Source organism: Scyliorhinus canicula, chromosome 5 (assembly GCF_902713615.1).
Source record: "Scyliorhinus canicula chromosome 5, sScyCan1.1, whole genome shotgun sequence".
NCBI lineage: Eukaryota > Metazoa > Chordata > Chondrichthyes > Carcharhiniformes > Scyliorhinidae > Scyliorhinus > Scyliorhinus canicula.
The window spans coordinates 95,399,699-95,417,278 of NC_052150.1; the positions used below are offsets into that span (position 1 = coordinate 95,399,699).

General features: G+C 50.1%; 1 protein-coding gene across 8 annotated transcripts in view; it reads left to right on the forward strand.

The window, feature by feature from the left end:
* The first annotated feature begins 485 nt into the window (after window positions 1-485).
* Window positions 486-17,580, forward strand: part of fam126a (family with sequence similarity 126 member A) — a 131,894-nt gene continuing 114,799 nt past the window's right edge. For 3 of the 8 annotated variants that reach the window (XM_038797420.1, XM_038797417.1, XM_038797423.1), the window contains exon 1: window positions 493-640. The gene's annotated coding sequence lies outside the window, so the exon portion shown is untranslated. Of the gene's footprint in view, window positions 641-1,185; window positions 1,622-17,580 lie in introns of those variants that run through there. The other 5 variants (XM_038797424.1, XM_038797425.1, XM_038797421.1 and 2 more) reach the window with 4 other exon arrangements.

The window sequence follows — 17,580 nt, forward strand, 5'->3', positions numbered from 1 at the left end:
TTTGCAAAAGTGGCATTTGATTCATGTACACTCTTGGCCCTGACGAAAATACAGAACCAATTTAATGCCCTTGAAAGCAGTGAGTTTTCGTGAAAGACATGATATGCATTGCAAATTTATGGAAATAAAATTGTTTTGTAAATGGTGGTGTCCCAGGAAGAGGTTCCTTGGTCTGACCAAATAGGAAAATTAGAGTTGATGAGAGTTTTTCGAAATTGCAGCGACTTTACGAAATTTCTCTTCAAGGCTATAAACTCCGATTTACGAAAGCGAGGTACTCTGAACCCTACATTCGGTTGTCCCATGGCTGCCTCCAGCCGTGCGCTGCTCTCTGCACAGTCCGATCCCACAAACTCAGCCAAGCTGACATCAAAGCCCAGTCCCCGCCTTCCCCTGATTGGCTGGCTGGAAGCGCCGCCTTTGTGACACAGTCCGCCTGCCATTTGCCGTGCGGTTGAGGCTCCCGCTGTGATTGGGTGGTTCCGCTGGCCAATCCGGACGCTGGGACAGTCAGTGAACGGGTGGTGGGGAATCGAGCGCCAGGAGGAAAATCGCCCGGGATGCTGGCTGGCCGCTGCTCAGGTCCTGCTACAGAGTGAGCGTAGTTCGCCTTTGGAGCTGGACTCGCTGGTTGCCACAGGTGGGTCGGCTTCTTGTCCGGGGGGGGGAGCCGGAATGTGGGGCGGTCGGGGGCTCCGAGCTGGCTTGGGGTTGGTGGCCGGGCCAGCGAGGTTCAGAGTGAAGTTTGAGTCTGTTGTGGTCCCGTCCTCCAGGTTTGGGCTGTGTGTGTGTGTGTGTGTGTGAGTGAGAGAGAGAGGGAGCCGCGGAAGGAAGCTACTTGCCTTTTCCTGTGAGTCCGCAGGAGGGCAGCTGCTTAACTCTCGGGGGTTTCATGTCGCCTCCCTGATGACTGCTAATTGGCAAGTAAACTGTTCAATTATAATTAAAATGTGCTGAGGATTGGTAAGTGGCGACTTCCTGGGTGGATGAATTAGCTCTCACTCTCTCTCTCTCACACACACACACCCACAGAATGAGGGACCAGGCAACTGTCAGTGAAACAAAAGGCAGCGAACCAGCCCCATCGCGCACACTACTCGTGTACAAAAAGTTGCTGGCGTTGAAAGAGCGTGAAAGGCAGGGGGGGAAACCGCTAACTTCTATTGTTCGCATGTCCTTCATTATAATTCTCCTCTGACTCTGTGTAAACATCGTATTAAATACACCCTTGCCTCCGCGAGAGGATGTATGGAGTCATATAGGCGTGTACAGCTGGTGCTCGTGAAATACGAGCACTGCCTATAAAGGAAAAGAAGGAGTTTTCGTCCGCAAGTCACATTCCAATTTGTGGATGTGGACAATCTGATTTGGCTGCCAGTACTGTTGGAATTCCTTCCATTTATGGCATAAAGTGCTGTCGGGGCACCACAAAACGGCGAGGATTTAAAGTTGCAATAGTGCCTCCAAACCCCAAAAAAAAGAATGCCGGCGATACTCAACAGGCCAGGAAGCATCTGTGGGGAGAAACAACGTTAACGTTTCAGGTCGATGATCTTTCATCAGAGTAGCAATGGTGGCAGATCATTGATCTATTACCATGTTTCTCTCCTACCAGACCCAAGTATTTTCATTTTAAGCTTCCAACGTGCAGTATTTGTATATGTGTTGGGTGGGGGAGCAGTATTTGTGTGTGGGGGGGGGGGGGGGGGGGAAGAGGATGAGGTGTTGTTGACTAGTATGGGATGGACTAAATCCTGAGGAAAGAAAGAGGTAAGTTTCACAGGCGCTCAACCAGCATTATCCAAGAAGGGCAATCAATTCATTAACTCTATTCTATTTGTGAGACTTTGCTGTTCGCCAATTGCTTGTTTTATTTTGCTAAATATCAATGATTCTGCACAAAAGTAGTTAGTTGGCTACCAAGTGCTTTGCAACGTCAAAGTCTGTTAAAGTGCTATGTACGTTGATACCGAAAGAAAAAAGGACAATTTGCTCTGATAGCAGATCTGGTAGTGATCGTCTTGATGCAACTTTTGACACAGCCCACTAAAATCATTTAATCATGAGAAAACTATTTGACTACAGGATATCTGGGTTGATTCATGGTTGAATCTTTTTGTTCTGCAAGCGACTATCCGGACTAAATTCTAAAAGACATCTGTCTTGATTACACTTCTTTTGTGGCACCATCTGGTTATGTCTCTTGTGGGCTGTAATCAGGATTCAATAATTCAAAATTAAATGGGTGGTTTGAAATGAGCGGATCTGCTTAATAGTTGTGATTGCAATATGTAGTATGCTTCTACAAACACATTCATCCAGTAGGTGAGACCGGTGAGATCCCTACGAAAGATCCCGCAGGATAGTTGTTTCCTGCCAGTTGATTCTGTCTTCTGTTGGAATTGGCAGCACCCATGGATGTGAGAAACCTAAACTACATTGGCACTAAGCAAGTCATTTGGTTGTTTTATAATTGAATGATTTTAATTGAAAAACAAGTCTGACCTCCTTTACAAATGAATACCTATTGCATTTATGTGCATAGATGGTTCTTGGGAAGCAATGTTCATTTTATATTGGGGAAGGCAGTGGACGAGTGGTATCGTCGCTGGATTAGTAATCCAGAGACCCAGAGTAATGCTCTGGGGATATGGGTTTGAATCCCACCATGGCAGATGGTGAAATTTTGAATTCAATAAAAAAAATCTGGAATTAAATGTCAAAACTATTATTGTAAAACTCTATCTGGTTCACTATTGTCCTTCAGGGAAGGATATTTGCTATTGTTATCTGGTCTGGCCTACATATGACTCCAGAGTCACAACTATGTGGTTGACTCTTAAACGCAGTAAGTGTTGGCCCAGCCAGTGATTCCCAAGTCCCATCCCATGAAGGAACAAAAAAATTAGGAAATGGAAGAGTTTGCAACTCCTTGCCCCCTGAATTTGTGGCTGATGGGCAATCTAATTTGGCTTCCAGTACTGTTAGAATTCAAGAACAATTTGTATAGTGCATTAAAGGTAATGATGCTTCACAGGAGCGTTATAAATGTCCCAAATTGACTCTCATAAGTAGATATTAGGTCAGGTGACCACAAACGTGATCATGGAGGTAGGTTTTGGACTTCCGGTGATTGTCATGTAAGAGAAAGACGCACAAAAGGTGACTCCTGCCAGGGTCCTTGATTTAAAATCCATTTTGCCTATTTTTGAAGGTTTTTGTGTTTAAACCCAGCTGGCCGAACTGGGTAACGGTTAGTCAATCAAGCTATGTCAAGTCTCAACAGAAAAGCCCACTGGAACAAAACCCCAGGCTAGTAGTCCGGAAATCTGAAGGGGATTAGATGGAGGGGTGGAGGTGACCACGCCAATCACGGTAGACATGCTAGCTGTGGTGATGGCACAGCTGCTTGAGAGGTTGGAGAAGCAGGAGCACAGACAGTTTCTTCTTCAAAAAAAGAGTTGAAGGACTCTTTCAAAGTTACCATTGAGGAGGCAATGGGCCTGATCAGAGAGCAGCTGGGTAAGACTTCGAAAGCAGTGAAGGAGCAAGGTGAGATGTTGAAGTGTGTGGAGTTGGCCTTGTCATAGCATGAGGGGCAGCTTGACTCACTGGAAGCATGCTGCTCGTGGCAGAGAGCAACAAGGACCTGAAGCGAAAAGTTGAAGGCTTGGAAAACAGTTCAAAGTGATTAAATCTTAGGATGATTGGATTGCCGGAGGGAATGGAGAGCTCTAGGTCAACTGTGGGCTCATCGGGCACTCATCGAACCACTGCAATATTGACTGGGACAGACAATCAGTGTGTATCAGCCCAGACATTGGGACCAAGCTGGCAAGGCGGCATGAGGATTTCAACAAAGCAAAGGCAGTGTTGTACAACAAAGGAGTGCGATTTAAGGTGGTATACCTAACGAGATTGAGAGACACTTTGGACTAGAAAGATCATTACTTTGACATGCTGGAGCAGGCAGAGCCCTTCATTAAAGAGAAAGGACTGGAACTGATCTGAGGAGGACGATGGGGACTTTTTATCTGAAAGGTGGGATGGGTTTGTTGAAGATCTTGTACAGTGTGTTTTTGGATGTTGATGTGGGAGTGGATTTTCTTGGGTTAATGTAAGGAGGCCAGGGCCCTTGGGGGTAGTAAAAGGAGTGATGGATATGATACTGAGGGATGATTGGGGAGGAGAGGACCTAGGAATTTGCAATGAAGGGATGATTCATTACAGTGGTAATGGCTGACTCGAGGGGAGGGGGACGGTGAATGGTGGTGGTGTAAGACACCTCTGACAAGGCTATTCATCTGGAATGTGTGGGGCTGTGAAAAGGGCAAGAGCTTCCTCTTATTAGAGTTTTGGGGGCCGATGTTTTTTTACAGGAGACGCACTTGCAGGTGTGGGACCAGAACCAGGCTCCGGGGTAGGCATGGGTGAGCCAGGTTTTTCCCTCACTTTGGGTTAATTTTTAATCAATAAGGGGTTCCAGGCGGAGTTGGCCCCAGCTGATCAGGGGGGCCAGTACATGATGGTTGCTTAAACAGCACAATGGCACAGTGGTTAGCATTGCTGCCTCACAGCACCGAGGCCCCAGGTTTGATCCCGGCTCTGGGTCGCTGTTCGTGTGGAGTTTGCACGTTCTCCCCGTGTTTGCGTGGGTTTCACCTCTACAACCCAAAAATGTGCAGGGTAGGTGGATTGGCCTCACTAAATTGCCCCTTAATTGGAAAAAATGATTTGGGCACTCTAAATTTAGAAAACAAATGATGGTTGCTTAATGTAGACACACTGAAGGCCCCAACAAATGGAGCGGGATAGTTGGTGGTGTGGAGCACGGTGTTCTTGTATGCTGATGAAGGACTCTGGGCCAGCTATGGGAGACCAAGTAAGTATACTGAAGAGCTTTGGCTCCTTCCCCGGATACATGTTAAATTTAAGAGCTTTGGTCAACACTTCGGGGGTGGGGGGGAATCAGTCTGGGACGGCTGGCTACCTTTCTGTCTGGTTGGGACTAGCTTTAGGCATCTGGGGGTCCAGGTAGCTTGGGATTGGGCGCAGCTCCGTAAATTTAATTGTACCAGCCCAGCAAGGAGGAGCAAGGCTGACCTACAAATGTGGGACAGCCTTCCGTTGTCCTTGGCGGGCCGGGTTCAATCCATCAAGATGAACATTTTGCCAAGATTCCTGTTCCTATTTGTATCTTCCGGTATTTCTATCCAAGTCATTTTTCCAGGTGGGGTTGAGTGGCTTATATCATGCTCCATGTGGGCTGGAAACATTTGTGAGGGGTGTCCTACAGAGGGATAGACCGTCTGGGAGTCTTACTGGGAGTCCAACGTGGAGAAGGTATTGGGGTGGTGTGGAGACCTGGGGTCTACGTGGGTGCGGATGGAGTCTGGGCCGTGTAGATGGTTCAGTTTGGTGACGGCGTCTCTGCTATTTGCTCTGGAAAAGTACTCATCAAACCCGGGTTTGTTTTTTTAGAAAATATTTTATTTGAGGCATTTATAATTTTAACAATTTTAAACATCAATTTTCAACAGAAACACAATAATATAACCAACAAACCCCAGCCAACATAGCTTGCACAAATAGTGCCACCTTCCCCATCCTATCCTTCTATGGTTCTCCTATCCTTATTCGTCTCTCCTGTGCCTTCCTCCCCCTTGCTGGCTGCTTAATTTTTCTCAGAGAAGTTGATGAATGGCTGCCACCTCAGAGCAAACCCCTGCAACGATCCCCTCAAGGCGAGGGGATCTGAGAAACTCCACCATGTCACTAACCCACACCCCTGACGTCGGGGGCTCCGGGTCCCTCCAACCTAGTAAGATCCATCTCCGGGCCAACAGGGAGGCAAAGATCAAGACGATCCCCTTGGCTCCCGGGTCTTCCGAAACACCGAAGATCGCCACCTCTGGACTCGGAACCACCCTCACTTGTAAGACCTCTGACATGACGTCAGGAAACCCCTCCACCTTGGACGCACCCAAAACATATGGACGTGGTAAGCAGGACCCCCCGCGCAGCGCCCACACCTCTCCTCCACCTCCTCAAAATACCTATCATCCGGGCCACAGTCATGTGTGCCCTATGGACCACCTTAAATTGTATCTGGCTGAGCGTGGCTCACAACGGGGATGCATTAACTCTCCTTAGGACCTCCTTTCATAACCTGGCCTCTAACTCCCCACCCAGTTTTTTTCCACTTTCTCTTCACCTCCCCACCTACCCTATTGGGGCCCCACTCCATCAGCTCGGGACCTTCCCCTCTCTCTCACCTGTCCTCGGCACCACCTTATCATGTAGCCCCTGGGGTGGCTGATATGGAAGGTCGAAACCTGCCTCCGCACAAATTCTCTCGCCTGCAGATACCGGAACCCATTCCCCCCTGACAACTCAAACTCCTCTTCCAGGTGCGGGAAACCCTCCTCAATCTCTCCATCCCTGCCCACAGCCACCTTTAACCCCATATGCTGCCTCCACTGTCCCCAAACCCTTAGGGCCGCCACTACTACCGGGCTTATGGAGTACCGAGCCGGCGCGAATGGCAAAGGTGCCGTCAACAATGCCCCCAAGCTTGAGTCCTTGCATGAGGTCGTCTCCACCCACTCCCATACTAACCCCTCCCCCACTACCCACTTCCTGACCATTGCAATGTTTGCCGCGCAGTAGTAGTTAATAAAATTTGGGAGGGCCAGCCCCCCCCCCCCCCCCCCCCAAAACAAATCTCAAGATCTCTGCATTCACCTTTTTGATGAACGTCTTGGGAATAAAAATTGGGGGACTCTGGAAAACAAACCTCGGGAGGACCGTCCTTTTCACTGTCTGTACCCACCCCGCCAATGACAACGGGAGCGCATCCAACCCTCAAAAAATCCTCCCTCATCTGTTCTACCAGCTACCCCAAATTCAGTTTATGCAGCTGCTCCCACTCCTGCACCACCTGGATACCCAAATATCAAAGCTCCCTCCCACCACCTTGAATGGCATCTCACCCAATCTCTTCTCTGCCTCCTCGCCTGGATCACGAAGACCTCACTCTGATATTCAATTTGTATCCCAGAAACTGGCCAAATTCCTCTAATATCACCATAATACATCCAATTCTCTCTGAAGTAGTCTGATCTCGCCCAATTCGTCCGCACACTCCCCACCGGTGCCTGTTATAGCAATCAAAACCAATCCACCCATCCGTGCCCAAACTGCCCCAGGACCTGCTCATAAGTATTCCCACTCCACCCGATCAAAAGGCCTTTTCTGCGTCCATAACCACCACCACCTCAACTTCACGCCATTCTGGAGGCATCATAATTACATTTAGCAACCTCCTAACATTGGTCGCCAAGTGCAGCCCCTTAACGAACCCTGTCTGGTCCTCCCCAATTACCCCTGGGACGCAGCCCTCGATCCTTGCGGCCAGTATCTTCGCCAACAATTTGGTATCCGCATTTAAGAGGGAGATCAGCCTATACAACCCACAATTTTCCAGATCCTTATCCCGTTTTAAAATTCCGGGTAGCACTGTGGTTAGCACAGTTGCTTCACAGCTTCATGGTCTCGGGTTCGATTCCCGGCTTCAGTCACTTTCTGTGCGGAGTTCTCCCCGTGTCTGCGTGGGTTTCCTCCGCATTCCACGGTTTCCTCCCACAGTACGAAAATGTGCAGGTTAGGTGGATTGGCCATGATAAATTGCCCTTAGTGTGTCCAGAAATGGTTAGGTGGGGTTATGGCGATAGGGTGGAGCCATGGATTTAAGTAGGTGCTCTTTCCAAGGGCAGGTGCAGACTCAATGGGCCGAATGGCATTCTTCTGCACTGTAAATTCTATGAAAAAGAGGGAGATTGATGCCTGTGACAATGTTGGGGAAATCGCTCCCACCTCTTTCGCTTCATTGAAGGCCCTTACCAACAGCAGTCCCAACACCCCTGAGATCTTCATATAAAATTGCACCATATAAAATTCCACCGGGTACCCATCCCTCTAACCACACTACCACTTCTACAAGCCCAAACCCTCCACCAGCTCCTCATCCACCTTCAGGAACTCCAACCCTCCCAGAAATCTCCTCATCCCCTCCTCTACGGCTGGGGAGTCCGACTTGTACAATTAACTTTAAAACTCCCTAAACACCCCATTCGCCCGTGCTGGGTCCAAGACCTTGTTCCCTCCCGAGTCCTTCACTTTCCCAATTTCTCTCGCCGCCACCTGCTTCCTCTGTTTCTTTTTTAATTTAGAGTACCCAATTAGTTTTTTCCAATTAAGGTTCAATTTAGTGTGGTCAATCCACCTACCCTGCACATCTTCGGGTTGTGGGGATGAAACCCACGCAGACACGGGGAGAATGTGCAAACACCACAGTCGGACAGTGACCCAGGGCCAGGATTCGCACCCGTGTTCTCGATGCCGTACACAGCAATGGGGTAAACCACGACAGTTGCACTTGTTCCAGGAGAGTTTATGTAACTCGGTCAATAACGGTCTGCATAGTATTCTGATTGTTACCTTGCCATGTGTACATCAATAAATCATCGTTCTAATTAAGTCACCAGCAGTTCTGTAGATTCATTGCAAAGACAAGATCATGGAACACCAGAGAGGGGTTTTGGCGAAATACGCCAGAGATTATGGCATGGGCAACTGAATGCAGAGCAGCTAATAATGGTGCAGTTAACATTGGGGAAGCACAAGAGGCCAGTATTAGAGGAACACATACCTTGAGGGGTGTGGGCCTGGAGACAATTAGAGATAGAGAGGGGATAGGCCATGGAACGATTTGAAAAATCTAACTTTTAATTGACAGGAGGTTGAATATAGTCAGTGAACAATAGCAAAGCAGGACTTGCTGCGAGTTGACATGGGCAGTAGAGTTTTTAGATGAAGGTAAAATGTGGGAAACCAGCCAGGATTGTTTTGGAATAGTCCAATCTAGAGGTAACAATTGAGGGTTTTGGCTGCTAATGAGCGGTGAAGGTCGGCGATTGTCGTGGAGGTGGAAAGAGGGACCTTAGTGATGGTATGAATATGAGGTCAGAAGCTCATCTCCGGATCATCAAAGTATAGCCGGTTCTTGGCCATGATAGTCATATAGGTGGTGCCTTAGTGTCTTTGCAGCCGCTCGGGTGCACACCAAGGTACCTTTCAGATGATTTGTACAGTTTAAATTACTGTTAATTCAGGTATATCAATCATAAATACTACCCGCTTGATTTTTGAATATTTCTACAGAGGCTCGTTAACTTTTCTGCAGCATCTTTGTATAAATTATTCAGTTTTGCATGATATTACCAAATTTTGAAATTCTTACTGTGGGATTGTGAATGTGGTATAGTGAAGATGAAATGGACCTTTGGAGTCATCATTTAACTTGTGGGCAAATTTCATGGTCTCTTAACAACCAGAAAAGAAATATAGTTCAACAATAAAGCTTAAATCATGCCGCCTACACAAGGCTCCACCTACACAAGTCATTCTCCAACGCACATTCTGCATTTCCCAGAGTCACTGTGGCAGCATTATGGATATGTACTTAACCAGCATCATTGATATTAGCAGATTCTGCTAATTTTATAGCAGAATGTTAAATCTAATTTGTGCAGCTGTGACAATTATGTTAATTCTGCAGGGCCGGAAAAATATACACCCTATTTATGACATCATTTGTTGTGCTTCTGATTAGTAATTCTCTAAGCAGCCAACAGCACTGAATCTAGCCTTGGCAACAGTCGTAAAGTTCAGTTGTATAATTGGTAACAACGCCAACAATAGATTTCTTTGTCGACAAGATTGCTGTTCATTATTGGATGGGAACTTTTTTTTTGTTGAGAAAAACGTTTTTTAAAAATGTTGTGAAAGTTAACCTTTTGCTCCTAGACTTTGCGCTGCAGAAATTTTAATGGCTTAGAGATCAGTCATGAGGTCATGTATTGTGTTCTCTTGGACTGGGTATTTGTGCCTAGTTATGCATTAGTGATTTGGAGAGCACAATGGAAGAACAGATGGAGGTGTGGCCTTATTAATTAATGATGGCATGAGTACATCAGAGAGGGATGACCCAAGTTTAGGGAACCAGGATGTAGAAAGAATTTTGGGTTGAGATGAGTAATTATGAAGGCAAAAGTCACTTATTGGAGTGGTTTACAGGCCCTGGTATAAAAGAAAGATAATGGGAGCTTGTCAGAAAGATGCTGTAATAATCATGAGGGATTTAGATCTACATATAGATTTGAAAAATCAGATGGGCTAAGTGTGTAGATGAGGAGCTCACAGAATGTTTTGGGGATAGTTTGTTAGAGCAGCACATTCTGGAACCAACCAGAGGGCAGGTTCTACTAGACCTGGTGTTGTGCAATATTGGTAGGGTTATTTGACAACTTCATAGTGAAGACACTTCTAACGATCAGAATATGATTGAATTTTACATCCGTTTGAGGGAGAGAAGAAGAGTGCATCCAACGCTACTTTTTAAAAACTTAAATAAGGGCAATTATGAGGGCATGAAAGTGGAGCAAGTTTAAGTAAGCTGACAAATGTGCTTAAGGGATAGGTCAAAAGAGGTTGAGTGGTGTGGTGAATGTGATTCACGCTATATATCACTCCATGTATATATGTTCGTTATCTACCCGTTGTAAGATCAATGCTGTATATAGTTGCCAATATAACTCCGTGTATATATGTTCACTATCCACCATTGTAAGTGCAGTTGCACTATCCGACCACCAGGGGGAGTCGCTCCTGGGAGTACGCGAGAGTTTGTACTGGGCTCCTCCCTTGGCGCCGCCCAGGACTCCTCCCCCTGGGACCGATGAATAAAGATCAGTGCCTTAGAGACAGCCTGCCAGTTCATCTGGAGTTCAACGACGAATAGGCTGGCTCTGTTGTAAGTGTATTAAAGCCTCTGTTCAGATCCAACTACACGTGTTCGGTGAATTGATGGTTCCATCAAGTGGAAAGCGATATTTCAGAATACACAGAATAAACACATTGCAATTAGAAAGAAAAATTCCAAGGGGAGCGCCAATCATATATAGTTAACTAAAAAAAGTTAAATATGGTATTAAACTGAAAGAAAAAACATGTATTTGCATTAAGACAAGTGGCAGGTTAGAAGATTGGAAAGAATATAAAGGACATCAAAGAATGACAAAAAGATTGATAGAAGGTCAAACTAGAGTATGGGAGAAAGCCAGCTAGTAATATAAAAGTTTCTACAGATATTTAAATAAGTGAGCATTGGTTTTATAGAAAATGCATCTGTGGAATTAATGGAAAGTAGGGCTGTGGTGGATCAATTAAACAGATAATTTTGCATCTGTCTTCACTATAGACGACACACATAACATCCCAGAAATAGCTGTAAATTAGGAAATAGAGGGACAGAGTAACTTGGGGAAAATGATATCACCAGGGTAGAGGTTTTGAGTACATCGCTGGTTCTGCAAGCTGACAAAATCCCTTGGTCTGGTTGGACTTCATCCTAAGGTCTTAGTAGCAAATTAGAAAGTTAACGCATTGATTTTAGCTTTCAAAATTCCCTAAATTTGGGAAACGTTTCGCTCTATTAGAAGAAAGCAAATGTACTCCTATATTCAAAAAGGAAGGGAGACAGAAAGCAGAAAACTTTAGGCCAGTTAGCCTAACATCTGTCTTGGGGAAAATGTTAGTAACCTTTGTTAAAGATAATATATGTTAAAGATGAAATAGCAGGGCATTTGGAAAAATTCAAGACATTGGACGGAGTGAACATGTTTTGTGGAATTTGTTGGAGTTTTTTTTTGATGGAGTCATGTGCTGTGGGGGATAACCGATTGGCATGGATCGACGGTTGGCTAACAGGAAACACTTGGCCTAAAGCACTGTTGCTTTCTGGTTAGGAGGATGTGACAAAATTGTACCACGGGATCAGTGCTGGGGCCTCCGCTTTTGACAATGTATTGTAAGAGACTTTCCTGTTTATTCCCTTTGTTCACATTTATTTTATTTTATTATTTTGGTCTGCGGACCCATAATTGGGATGTGCCATGTAAGCAGAAGATTCAGTTGAAACGGCCTACTTGCCAGGGCATTGTTTCCAGGTTTTATTTGGGAGAGGAGAATCCAGACTCTGCTGGCGGTGGATCTTCGGAAACAGTTCTGGAGGGAGTCGGTTTGATTGGCAACTGGAGGGTTGCCAGTGAACCAATGTTCTGATTAACAATTGTCAGTGATTGCTTCCTATGTGCTGCTTTCTGAGAGAACTGGAAAGATGTGTTTAGACACTGATGAAAGGATCGCGCGCTCTCTCACTCGCGCGCTCTCTCACTCGCGCGCTCTCTCACTCGCGCGCTCTCTCACTCGCGCGCTCTCACTCGCGCGCTCTCTCACTCGCGCGCTCTCTCACTCGCGCGCTCTCTCACTCGCGCGCTCTCTCACTCGCGCGCTCTCTCACTCGCGCGCTCTCTCACTCGCGCGCTCTCTCACTCGCGCGCTCTCTCACTCGCGCGCTCTCTCACTCGCGCGCTCTCTCACTCGCGCGCTCTCTCACTCGCGCGCTCTCTCACTCGCGCGCTCTCACTCGCGGCTTCTCACTCGCGCGCTCTCTCACTCGCGCGCTCTCTCACTCGCGCGCTCTCTCACTCGCGCGCTCTCTCACTCGCGCGCTCTCTCACTCGCGCGCTCTCACTCGCGCGCTCTCTCACTCGCGCGCTCTCTCACTCGCGCGCTCTCTCACTCGCGCGCTCTTCACTCGCGCGCTCTCTCACTCGCGCGCTCTTCACTCGCGCGCTCTCATCGCGCGCTCTCTCACTCGCGCTCTCTCTCACTCGCGCGCTCTCACACTCGCGCGCTCTCTCACTCGCGCTCTCTCACTCGCGCGCTCTCTCTCACTCGCGCTCTCTCTCACTCGCGCGCTCTCTCACTCGCGCGCTCTCTCTCACTCGCGCGCTCTCACTCGCGCGCGCTCTCACTCGCGCGCTCTCTCACTCGCGCGCGCTCTCACTCGCGCGCTCTCACTCGCGCGCTCTCTCACTCGCGCGCTCTCTCACTCGCGCGCTCTCACTCGCGCGCTCTCTCACTCGCGCGCGCTCTCACTCGCGCGCTCTCTCACTCGCGCGCTCTCTCACTCGCGCGCTCTCTCACTCGCGCGCTCTCTCACTCGCGCGCTCTCTCACTCGCGCGCGCTCTCTCACTCGCGCGCTCTCTCACTCGCGCGCTCTCTCACTCGCGCGCTCTCACTCGCGCGCTCTCTCACTCCCGCGCTCTTCACTCCCGCGCTCTCTCACTCCGCGCTCTCTCACCCCGCGCTTCTCACTCGCCCGCGCTCTCACTCGCCCGCGCTCTACATCGCGCGCTCTCACTCTGCGCGCGCTCTCACTCGCGCGCGCTCTCACTCTCGCGCGCTCTCACTCTCGCGCGCTCTCACTCTCGCGCGCTCTCACTCTCGCGCGCTCTCACTCTCGCGCGCTCTCACTCTCGCGCGCTCTCACTCGCGCGCGCTCTCACTCGCGCGCGCTCTCACTCGCGCGCGCTCACGCGCTCTCTCTCCCTCCCTCCCTCTCCCAACACAAGAAAGAAAAACAGTAACCCCCCCCCCCCAATACAAAAGCAAAAATTATGAAAAAAAAGAAATGAGCATGAAACCACACCCCAAAGCAAAACGTAGCCCCCCCCCCCCCCCCCCCACCCCCCCCCCCCCCCCCCCCCCCCCCCCCCCTTGACCCGGGGCGCTGCTGAAGTTGACCACCCTCTAATGCTCCGCCGGAAGAACCCTTGTACCGACCCCCTCAGGGCAAACTTGACCCCCTCCAGTTTAATGAACCCCGCCATGTCGTTGGTCCAGGATTCCGCGCTCGGGGGCTTCACATCCTCCACTGTAAAAGAAACCTGCGCCGGGCTACCAGGGGTTCAAAGGCCAGAATACTGGCCTCTTTCGCTCCTGCACTCCTGGCTCCGATGCTACCTCAAATTTACGAGCCCCCAGCACGGCTCCACCACTGGAGCCAACCACCCTTGACAAGGTCCCAGCAACCCCCCTCCAAAAGCCCTCCAACGCAGGACACGCCCAGAACATTGGGGGGATTTACTGGGCTCCCCGAACACCTGCCACACTTGTCCTCATTCCCCAAAGAACCGCTCAGCCTGGTCCCAGTCATATGCGCCTATGCAGCACCTTTAGTTGGATTAAACTAAGCCTCGCGCAAGAGGAGGAGGAATTCACCCTCCCCAGAGTATCCGCCCACGTCCCCTCATCGATCTCCTCCTCCCAAGCTCCTCCTCCCACTTCGCTTTCAGCTCTTCCACCGAGGCCTCCTCCCCTTCCTGCATCACTTGGTGATTGCTGAGATCGCTCCCCTCACCGACCCACGTCCCTGAGAGCACCTATCCTGAACCCCCCTTGGCGGCAACAGTGGAAACTCCGCCACCTGCCGCCTAACAAACGCCCTAATCTGCATATACCTGAAGGTATTCCCTGGGGGGAGACCCCACTTCCCCCCTCCAACTCCTCTAAGGTCGCAAACTTCCCGTCGAGAAAGAGGTCCCCCATCGCCTGATAACATACTCTGTGCAGCTCAAAAACCCTCCGTCATCCTCCCTGGTACGAATCGTGGTTCCCCCGTATCGGGGACAAACTGAAGCTTTCACCTCCCCCTATGCCTCCTCCACTGCCCCCAGATTTTGAGGGTAGCCACCACTACCGGACTCGTAGAATACCTTGCTGCGGGGAGCGGCAACGGCGCCGTCACCAGCGCCTCTAAGCTCGTGCCCACACAGGACGCCGCCTCCATCCTCTTCTATCCTCCCCCTCCATCACCCACCTACGTATCATTGCCACATTCGCAGCCCAGTAGTACCCACACAGGTTGGGCAGCACCAACCCGCCCACTTCCCTGCCCCGCTCCAAGAATACCCTCTTCACCCTCGGGGGGGGGGGGGGTCTTCTGCACCCACACAAACCCTGTAATACTCCTACTGACCCTCCTGAAAAGCCTTCGGGGTCTTGATGGGTAGGCACTGGAAGAGGAACAGAAACCTTGGGAGCACCGTCATTTTAACCGACTGGACCCTGCCCGCTAGGGCGAGTGGCAACACATCCCACCTCCTAAACTCCTCCTCCATCTACTCCACCAGCTTCGTAAAGTTTAGCCTATGCAGGGCCCCCCAGCTCCTGGCTATCTGGACCCCCAAGTATCTGAAGCTCCTCTCTGCCCTTTTCAGCGGAAGCTCCCCTATCTCTCTCTCCTGGTCCCCCATATGCACCACGAACAGCTCACTCTTCCGCACGTTGAGCTTCATAGAACAGCACAGAACAGGCCCTTCGGCCCTCGATGTTGTGCCGAGCATTGTCCGAAACCAAGATCAAGCTATCTTGTTCCTCTTGACAAGACATTCAACCTCTTTTGTGAACCATGGTTCCCTCACACAGCCATTCCTCCCTGCCTGACAGGGACATACCTATCAAGTACACGCAGTATTTGTTCCTTGAACAAGCTCCACTTATCATTTGTGCCTTTCCCTGAGAGTTTCTGTTCCCATCTTATGCTCCCTAATTCTTGCCTAATCGCATCATAATTACCCCGCCCCCAATTATAAACCTTGCCCTGCTGAATGGCCCTATCCCTCTCCATTGCAATAGTGAAAGACACCGAATTATGGTCACTAAGGTCATCCAGGAATAAAACTTCACCTTAAACAACTTTCAAATCGCGTCCCTCTCCCACCAACTTCAAGCGGAGGATGGATTTAACAACAGTGGCTCTCTCTCGCTCTCTCTCGCTCTCTCCAGATGTAGGAACTTTTAATTCACAGATGCGACAGTACATTATAACCAGGGAAGGTCCCCAAGAACCCTCATCACCTCCGGCATCCCCCCTTGTCGGATCTGCAACGTACAACACTACGTCGTCTGCGTACAATGACAGCCCCGCTCCCTTCCAGTTCCTCGATTCCCTCAGCACCATGGCCAAGGTTCGATCACCAACGCAAACAGCAGGGGAGACAGGGGGCACCCCTGCCTCGTTCCCCCGGTAGAACCAAAAGTTCTCCAACCTCCTCCCATTCGTCACCACACTCGCCACCGGGGCATCATACAACAGCCTCACCCACCTAATAAATCCCTCACCAAACCCGAACCTCCTCAAAACCTCCCACAGGTATCTCCACTCCACCCTGTCAAAGGCCTTCTCCGCATCCATCGACACCACTATCTCCGCCTCCCCGTCCACCGCCGGCATCATTATGACATTGAGAAGCCGCTGCACATTAACGTTCAACTGCCTCCCCTTCACAAAACCCATTTGATCCTCATGAATAACCTTGGGCACCACAGCCTCCACCCTCCTGGCCAATATCTTGGCCAGCAGTTTCGCGTCCACATTGAGGAGCGAAATCGGCCTGTATGACCCACACTGGAGGGGGTCCTTATCCCGCTTCAGAATCAATTAAATTAACGCCCTGGACATCGTCGTGGGCAAAGCCCCCCCTCCCTTGCCTCATTCAAGGTCCTCACTAGCAGCGGGCCCAGCAGGTCTGAAAACTTCTTACAAAATTCCACCGGGAACCCATCGGGCCCCGGTGCATTCCCTGACTGCATACTCCCCATTGCATTGACCAGCTCCTCCAGCTCAACTGGCGCCTCCAGACCCTCCACCTGCTCCTCCCCTACTCTCGGTAACTCTAGCTTGTCCAAAAAGATTCCTCCCTCCTCCCCAGGGGGCACTGACCGGTATAATCCTCATAGAAGGTCCCTAAATACTCTGTTAATGCCCCTTGCACTCCGCACCAGACTCCCTCCTCCATCCCTAACTCCCCCTATCTGCCTCGCCGCCTCCCGCTTCCGGAGCTGGTGGGCCAGCATCCGACTTGCCTTCTCCCCCTATTCGTATACTGCCCCTTGCGCCCTCCTCCACTGCGCCTCCGCTTTCCTTGTGGTCAATATATCAAACTCCGCTTGGAGACAACGCTTCCTCAATAGCCCTTCTTCCGGGACCTCCGCATACCTCCTGTCCACCCTCACCATTTCTTCCACCAACCTCTCCCTCTCCCTTTCTCCCCCCCCCCCCTCTCCCTGTGCGCCCTAATGGAAATCAGCTCCCCCCTAACCACTGCCTTCAGCGCCTCCCAGACCACCCCCACCTGCACCTCCCCATTATCATTAGTTTCTAAATACCCCTCTATGCACCTACGGACCCGCCCACATACCTCCTCGTCCGACAGCAGCCCCACCTCTAACCTCCACAGCAGGCCTTGGTCCCTCCCCACTCCCAGCTCTAGGTCCACCCAATGAGATGGCTATCGCCGAATACTCCGTACCTACCACCCTCGGAATCAACGCCCTGCTAAAGACAAAAAAGTCAATCCGGGAGTAAGCCTTATGGACATGGGAGAAGAACGAGAATTCCCTACCCCCCCCGGCCTCATAAACCTCCAAGGATCCACCCCTCCCATCTGGTCCATGAACCCCCTCAGCACTGTGGCCGCTGCTGGCCTCTTACCCGTCCTGGACCTGGAACGATCCAGTGCTGGGTCCAGCACTGTATTGAAATCTCCCATTATCAAGCCCCCTGTCTCAAGGTCTGGAATCCGGCCCAGCATATGCTGCATAAAGCCTGC